Source organism: Salvelinus sp. IW2-2015, unplaced genomic scaffold, assembly GCF_002910315.2.
Source record: "Salvelinus sp. IW2-2015 unplaced genomic scaffold, ASM291031v2 Un_scaffold3079, whole genome shotgun sequence".
Taxonomy (NCBI): domain Eukaryota; kingdom Metazoa; phylum Chordata; class Actinopteri; order Salmoniformes; family Salmonidae; genus Salvelinus; species Salvelinus sp. IW2-2015.
The window spans coordinates 55,143-63,960 of NW_019944370.1; the positions used below are offsets into that span (position 1 = coordinate 55,143).

The 8,818-nt window shown below is 46.4% G+C and overlaps 1 pseudogene; it reads right to left on the reverse strand.

The window, feature by feature from the left end:
* Positions 1-3,029: 3,029 nt before the first annotated feature.
* LOC112075310 (coronin-1A-like) overlaps positions 3,030-8,818 on the reverse strand; it is a 12,742-nt pseudogene continuing 6,953 nt past the window's right edge.

Here is an 8,818-nt window from a genome sequence, read left to right on the forward strand (position 1 = left end):
GTGAGACTAGGAGTGAGTCAGCATGCACTGAAGCTGCAGCAGACAAGCTAGGCTAGCAGCGTGGATTTAGACCAGGGATCCGGTGTGCACACAACACTGACTCTTGTCCCAGGGCTATGCTTTCGTGAGATTGTTTTTTTTAAATGCACCTCTGGAGTACCCATCCGATTGTACCGACACATAGCGCCTTTTTATTAGTCAATTTTGGGTCGCAGTATCGTGTGTAATAAGACGTATAATGTGTGTGTAGTAATGCAGTCTCAGTGTGGGGGTTACTTGTCTAGTTTTACGATGAGTCACCAGCATAGTGTTTCCTCGTGCCATACTTCTCTTAAACTATCGCGGATGACTTGTACCATATAGATAAATGCTCGAACTTCCTTTAAGACCAGAGAGCATTGTCGAATTCTCGTTTTCTCTCGTACAACATTCCCCTCCGCCTGCCTCTTCTGCGTACTTTTCGCAGGATATGTGCGATTGCCTTGGCGTACAGATTGTTATTATGTTTTGGATCCTCCTTGGCGTATCTCCAGCCTCGAATCGGAGGGCAATTTCAGGGATCGACCTGTGCCCATACCCACAAGGTGGCAACCACAAAGCTGTTCATCACCACTCATATACCAGCAGACACGAACACCATCTACGGAGAACCCAGCGCAAGAGCTCAACACCTGACGCAGACACATCCAAGCCATCTACCTTACAGGATTCAAGCCACCATCATAGTCAGGTCTTACATTTTAAACCCCCTAAAATCACCTTTCCAATCAATTATATTGACTCATAATGAACTCTTTAACTACAAAACGTCCGGAAAACGTAGGATGGACTATGCAATCTCTCGGCTGAATTCAAATAGAGCTGTAATGAATGATGTAAATCGAGTGTAGCTGATATCATTACTCTAACACTCAATTCTAGATCGAGAACTACACTCATGTCAGCATGCCTTCAGAAACTGACACACAAGAGGGCCTGCTGGAATCGCAACCTTAGAGTGGTTCAGCAGAGTAAACCAACGGGCCAATGGCAGCCACAGTGCTAAAGCAGCTCACTGATAGTTCCACTCGACTTGTCACTCACATCTGCGACCGGCAGGAGTCACCCGACCGCCAATTCGGACATCACTCAGCTCGACACCACAATGCGATCACCCTTCCCCTACGGCACATCCTCAGGGCTGTGTGTCGCACGACAGGTTGGCCCGAGACCACTTCGACACACAACACCCGTGCGGGAAGAAGATGAGCGGACACTACGAAGACGACCGCACAGTCAGCCTATAGCTGACACGACCGCGCCGCAGAGCATCCGACCCATAGTCTGAGGGGCTCACTGACCTCCTAGCCTGTCATCGTACGCTGCGTCAAGCGCTGGTTCCCGCCCACCAACACCACTCCAGAAACACTACTCCTACAACCCCCTTGTACGCGAACCCAGCAAGATGAGCGAAGTGGGAACTGTATCTTACATTTGGCTGGGCTGCTGGGAGGGTGCTGCGTTGACTACTCTGGCTGAGCGAGGCCACCATGAGCTACATGTGCTTCCAGCGACTCCAATCGCTCTGGCAGGCTCGGAGGAACCGCAAGTAGCTACGGCACAGCGTTCTCCCCCCGCCCCAACTCGATAAGAAAACTACGTCTAGTGCGCTTTACTTACATCTCCGAGTATCGTGTTGTGTGTGTGTAGCGAAGATAGTTCTAATGTCTCAACCTCTGTAGTTTGATGTTAGTTAAGAGAGATTGTTTTGAATGATACCTACACCTCTGTATGTGCTTGTATGTGTTAGAGAGATTAGGTCTTTTAAGTGTTCCTACATCCTCTGTATGTTTGTATGTGTTGCTAGAAGAATACGTGGTACATTGTGACGTACACCTCTGGATGTCTTGTTATGCGTGTTCGAGAGTGGAGTAGTTTGAGTGTAACTACAGCTCTGGTATGTTTGATAGATGTTGTTGTTAGAGAGATAGTGTTAATGTACTTGTACATCTAGCTCTGTAATGTTTTGTCGTGTGTGTAGAGAGATAGTGTTTAGTGTACTCACCCACCTCTTGTTTGTAGTGTGCTGTAGAGAGATAGTTTGATGGAAGAAATGGGTCACAGACAGAATGGCAAACAAGAAAGGTGGAGGGTTTTAATGCTGAGCGATAAAAAGCAAGGTGACATATATTACAGTGGAAAATAATCGAGTTATCTGGACCCATACAGGAATATTTTCAAAATAAGTCAATGACCTGGTTTAGTCTCCTTAGTTAATCCAAGGGTCCAATATGGTGGGTTCAATTTAAAATACAAAACCTATATGTTTCGTTTTTTTGGGGGGTACTAACTCAAATACCATAAGTGATTACTACACAATCGAAAGCGTGGTGTAGAGATGATGACTTACCTTAAGACATCCATACAGTTTCTTCACCTTGTGTCCAGGTCTCTCTCACATCACCTACATTTTGAAGTTAGTGACAGTCAAGGGAGCTGCGGAAGATTCCACAAAACGATGGATTCAGATGGAAAGATATTTTAGAAATTAGTGACGGCTGAGGAAATTATAATCCCAATTGTTCCCAGTGTGGATATTCTTCCGGGACCTCGTGAGAACTAACAAAATGCCCAGCGCCCCGTGAGGGCAAGAAATTGAGTTTTAAGGACGACCCTCTGTTGCTGCTCCTTTCTCTAAGTGATGATCTCTCTCTACTGAGTTTATTAATGTGGGTGACATGTTCTTATAGATAGCCGATGAACAATTGAACAAAACAGAGAGCAAAGGTGAGGAGACGTTCAGCTGGTACATGCAATTTCAAAATACAGGTATTAGCAAATTACTGTACTATATCATTTAAGATTCCATTTGGGCATCCATGAAGATTCACCACTTTTTTCATACTTATGTAAATCAGCTTGTCTGTGGAACTTTTGTGTATCAAATAATAATACATGTTTTTTATTTTATTCTGTTGCAATTACCAAATAGATTGTCATACTTCCTGGATGGCGTTTGGAAATGTTAACAAAAGCAAAACAAGTTTAAATATTTTGGAAAATATTAAGGACTTTTATTTCCAACTATGTAAGAGCATATATTAAAAACAAGTCTCTATAAATGTGAAAACTGACACCAAAAAACGAATTCAAGKTTKCAGACRCAAAAATATTTGGCTGCTYAWATTGATGGYWCCTGTCTCCAACTCTCCCTTTAACCATCTTTCCTTCAAACATCCCCAACTATTTATAACTATTTTACTTTCATCTCCTCTTTCTCTTCTCCTCTTTACACCTCCTTCTCTCTCTCCATCAGCTCCCTCTCGAACACAATGGCTCTGTTTCAATTCTTGCTCTCCAGTTCGCTCACGCGCTTGGTCAGCTCCTCTACTGTTTCCTTCAGAGTCTTCACCTCCTTCTGCAAGGCATGTACCTCCTGAGAGAGTGAGAGGGAGAGAGAGAGACAGAGAGAGAGAAAGAAAGATAGAGACAAAAAACAGAGAGAGAGAGAAGGAGAGGGGAGATTCCTGGTGAAATGTGCAAAAGAGGAAGCCATATCTAAAATACAGTATCTATTCACAGATATATCAAAGTATGTAGGTAGATGCAGCCATGTCCTTACCCCACTGTTATCGTGCTGATGCCCCGTGGCTGCTGATGTGGTCTTCAGAAGACTTTTGTGAACTTTGAACTCTTTGGATTTGGTGGTTGTTGCAAAACCATCCTTCAAGGAGATCAGGATAGGTTGGCCCTCTTTGCCTTCAAACCACTCATTGGCCTCCACAGACGGCTCTGGACCATTGGTGTCTGGGTACAAATCATCCTGAAACAGGTCAGACTGAAGAGAGAGAGAGAGAGATAGAGAGAAAGTGAAAGTGAGATATTTAAGAATCACATGCTTTGAGTTATAGTCATTTTTTAAAAGTGTATTTACCTTGCGGGGCACCGTCATGACAATGGGCTCACACTTCCTCTCATGGAGCTTGTAAAACCTGGTGGAGGGCGAATAAAACAATATTCATTCCCATTTTACAAACAGAGCTTGTGTGTATGTGTGTGTATACTGGCGAGTGAAAATGTCCATGACTCTGTGTGGTTACCTGGCGATTTCACACTTGTTGACCTCCAGGCCCCTCTTGGGCATGTAGCCCATGCCCTTCTGACTCTCCTTACTGCTGTACATGGACAGGTAGTGAACATAGGGAGCCTCATCCGTCACCTCAAAGTACCGGATACTGCTGTCACCCTGAGGCAGGAAAATTAATGGTTAGTAAACCATAGTGTGTGTGTGTGTCAAAGGAGGTTGGTGGCATCTTATTTGGGGAGAAAGGGCTCATGGTAATGGCTGGAGCTGAATAAGTGGAATGGTATCGACTAATATAAAACCCATGGATTTTCCAGCTGTTTTGAATGCATTCTTTGCTCCGTTCTGGCACATTATTTTGAGCTGTTCTCAAAAAACATTTTGAGCCTCTGGGGGGGGGTGGTGTGTGTGTGTGTGTGTGTGTGTGTGGTGTGTGTTGGTGTGTGTGTGTTGTGTGTGTGTGTGTGTGTGTGGTGTGTGTGTGTGTGTGTGTGTGTGTTGTGTGTGTGTGTGTTTGTGTGGTCGTGTCGTGGGGGGCGTGCGTGTGCGTGCGTGCGTGTGCGTATGGTGTGGTTTTTAACTCTATACCTTGGCACCAGAGGTAGAGCGAATGCAGTGTCAGGGTCAGAAGAAGGGCAATAGGACACCACTGCTGGTGTCCAACTCCTGCAGGGTGAGTGGCTCCCCAAAGCTCTTCTGTCAAACACATACAGGTCATGTTGGGTCTTAAGACACTATTCATAATCCTTTATAAGAAGTTCATAATTGTCTCATAATACTCACCGGGTCCCAAAGTGCCACCTGCCTCTCACTCATGCGACTGAAGCCGGTGCTCAGGATCTTCCCATCGGACACAAACAAAGCCTTGACAGGCCTGGAGCCTTCGTGGGTCTTCTCCTTCTCCTGAGAGAGACAGAGAGGCAGAGAGAGAAATGCAGACTCAGGGAAAGACAGACACTCAAAGGAGGTTCATCTATGAAAGACGCGTGAAGGGAACTATATGAACTAATCACTGACTGTGATTCTATTGAGATCTATGACATTAAACCTGGTAGCTAGGTGCATCTGACTCTCCAGGGTTAGAGTGGCTGGTTCTCCTGTGGTATTGATGGAGGCAGGGAGGGGGGCACTCACGGCGATGACTGTGCCCTTGCGGGGGTCCAGCACACGTATGGTCTTGTCCTTACAGGAGGTGAGGATCTGGGATCCGTCCCTGTTCCAGCAGGCACTGTAGATGAGGTCAGGGTGGACCGAGTCGATCCTCACCATGGCCTCTCCACACGCCACGTTCCACAGGATCACCACGTTGTCACAGCCTGGAAGCAATGGGAGAGAGAGACGGAGGAACAGGCAGTTAGGCCATGCAGTGCTACTCCACTTATGTTAACAGTTGAAGAGGCACTTGTATTCTGAGGCGATGCATCATAGCTATGCTATACCTGCACTCATGAGCACATTGTGGGCAGTGGGGTGCCAACTGAGGATACCCACGCGTTTGGAGTGCCCCTCCAGCTTCACCACAGGGTCGTTCAAGGGCGTGACCAGGCCACCCTCCGGGATCTCCCAAATCTGAACGATGGAGAGGTAGAGGAAGAGGAGGGTATGTCATTACACTGAGTTAACACAGTACATAGATACAGAACACTGATCGACTGGATCACACAGGGACATATGTCCTAAAGTGCGTCCATAATATAATCTCTACTTTAACAAGCTCACATTAGGCCCAGTGAAAGGTTGTGACTCTACTTACCATGACACTGCAGTCCTCTGAGCCCTGGCAATGATGTTGTCGTTGTGGGGACAGAACTCAATATCCAGCACTGGGCCTGTGTGTCCACAGACTGTGGGCTGCGGACATGTCAATACGACCCGTCTACAGGAGACACAAAGGAAAAGATAAGTTACTATGACACAAATAAACACACACACACACACAAGCTGATGGCTCAAACAGGAGATAATACTACAGTATGCAGTAAGAAACACATGGAGACGTAGAGTGTTGCTACACTGTGGTCTTGCAACAGAAGACCTAGAGAGGGTTCAGAGGAGAGGAACTCAGTCAGCTGATGACAATTGTATAGCTATGCCTCAAATCAGCCTTAGAGAGCAGAGAACTCTACTGGGAGAGCACTAGCAGTCTGCAGGGTTCCCATGGCCCTGGTGGAACACACACAGGATCTGGACTATTGGCCCTGTGGAACACACACAGGATCTGGACTGTTGGCCCTGTGGAACACACACAGGATCTGGACTTTGGCCCTGGTGGAACACACACAGGATCTGGACTGTTTGCCCTGGTGGAACACACACAGGATCTGGACTGTGGCCCTGGTGGAACACACACAGGATCTGGACTGTTGGCCCTGGTGGAAACACACACAGGATCTGGACTGTTTGCCCTGGGAACACACACAGGATCTGGCTGATGCCCTGTGGCCACACAGGTATGCATCCACTGAAGTAGCCACACGGATCTGGACTGTTTGCCCTGGTGGACCACACACAGGATCTGGACTGTTGGCCCTGGTGAACACACACAGGATCTGGACTGTTGGCCCTGGTGGAACCCACACACAGGATCTGGACTGTTGCCCTGCGTGGAACACACACAGGATCTGGACCTGTTGCCCTGGTGGAAACACACACAGGATCTGGCACTGTTGGCCCTTGGATGGAACACACCACAGGACTCTGGGGACTGCTCTCTGCCCTGTGAACCACACACAGCGGATCTGTACTGTTGGCCCTGTGGAACACACACCAGGATCTGGACTGTTGGCCCTGGTGGAACACACACAGGATCTGGACTGTTGGTCCTCTCTGTCACGTTGGACCTCACCCATCATTCACAGTACAAAAACAAAACAATCTACATTCAATAAGGTACTAAGGATGTACAGTACATGCCTTATTTTGAATATGAAATGGCATAATGTTTCTTTTCAAACTTTATTCAAATGTTTCTCCTAATGTTCCTGCCTTCATTGTAGATGAGTAATCAGCTGCCATCCAAAAACCTCTTAGTCACCGTCTCAATAATAGTGATCACATACTGGTTATATTGCTGTAGTAATAACTACAGAGTAGTTAAGTGACAGAAAAATGTACTTCTCCAACATATAAATCAAGGTAGACTCAGCGATATGACGTAGATGCAGAAAGTAAACAGCATAGTGGGTCAATTTCCACAACAACTAAGAGCATTGAAGCGCGAGGCTCAACTTCTCAACTGTTTTGGTCCCGTGGCTCCCACACTGTAAGAGCGTGATGTGAACCCGTGCACATGAGCAGATACTTTGTGTGACTGTGTGAAGTCTTGCATCTCGCTCATCTCAATATCTAGAGTCATTTCGCTGTCTACCTTTAAATCAAATGATCGTTCATTGGGGAACAATGGCTTCCTTTGACCAAATCATTAGTCCTTAAATGCACTGTGAATTTTGGTTGAGAGGACTACTATTCATTCCTGTTACAGGCAAGTCCAAACAGTGATGCAATGGCGTCTACCCATGACGTTGAGACAGTCTATATCTTTGGGTAAAATCTACGTATCTGTTCTATATATGAATTTGCATATATGTCAAAGTCTTTCAATTACACCTTTATGCTTCAATATCACATAACGCATTCAAAATCAATCTAGATATTGACTACTATAAGACCATAACATACACTATATATACAAAAGTATGTGGACACCCCTTCAAATGAGTGCCTTTGGCTATTTCAGCCCCACCTGTTGCTGACAGGTGTATAAAATCGAGCACACAGCCATGCAAACGTCATAAACAAACATTGGCAATAGAATGGCTTTACTGAAGAGCTCAGTGACTTTCAACGTGAGTTTGTCAAATTTCTGCCCTGCTAGAGCTGCCCCGGTCAACTGTATGTGCTGTTAATGTGAAGTGGAAACGTCTAGGAGCAGCAACGGCTCAGCCGCGAAGTGGTAGGCCACACAAGCTCACAGAACGGGACTGCCGAGTGCTGAAGCACGTAGCGTGTAAATATCGTCTGTCCTCGGTTGCAACACTCACTACCGAGTTCCAAACTGCCACTGGAAGCAACGTCAGCACAATAACTGTTCGTCGGGAGCTTCATGAAATGGGTCTCCATGGCCGAGCAGCTGCTCATCACCATGCACAATGCCAAGCATCTCCTGGAGTGGTGTAAAGCTCGCTGCAATTGGACTCCAGAGCAGTGGAAACGTGTTCTCTGGCTAGGCCCCTTAGTTCCATTGAAGGGAAATATTAATGCTACAGCATACAATTACATTCTAGATGATTCTGTGCTTCCAACTTTGTGGCAACAGTTTGGGGAAGGCACTTTCCCGTTTCAGCATGACAATGCCCCCATGCACAAAGCGATGTCCATACAGAAATAGTTTGTCAAGATCGGTGTGGAAGAATTTAACTGGCCTGCACAGAGCCCTGACCTCAACCCATCGAACACCTTTGGGATGAATTGGAACGCCGACTGCGAGCCAGGCCTAATCGCCCAACATCAGTGCCCAACCTCACTAATGCTCTTGTGGCTGAATGGAAGCAAGTCCCTGCAGCAATGTTCCAACATCTAGTGGAAAGCCTTCCCAGAAGAGTAGAGGCTGTTATAGCAGCAAAGGGGGACCAACTCCATATTCATGCCCATGATTTTGGAATGAAATGTTCGACAAGCAGGTGTCAACATACTTTTGGTCATGTAGTGTATGTGTTTGTTGCTGATATTGCAGCACATTCGTCCCATGCTGATACT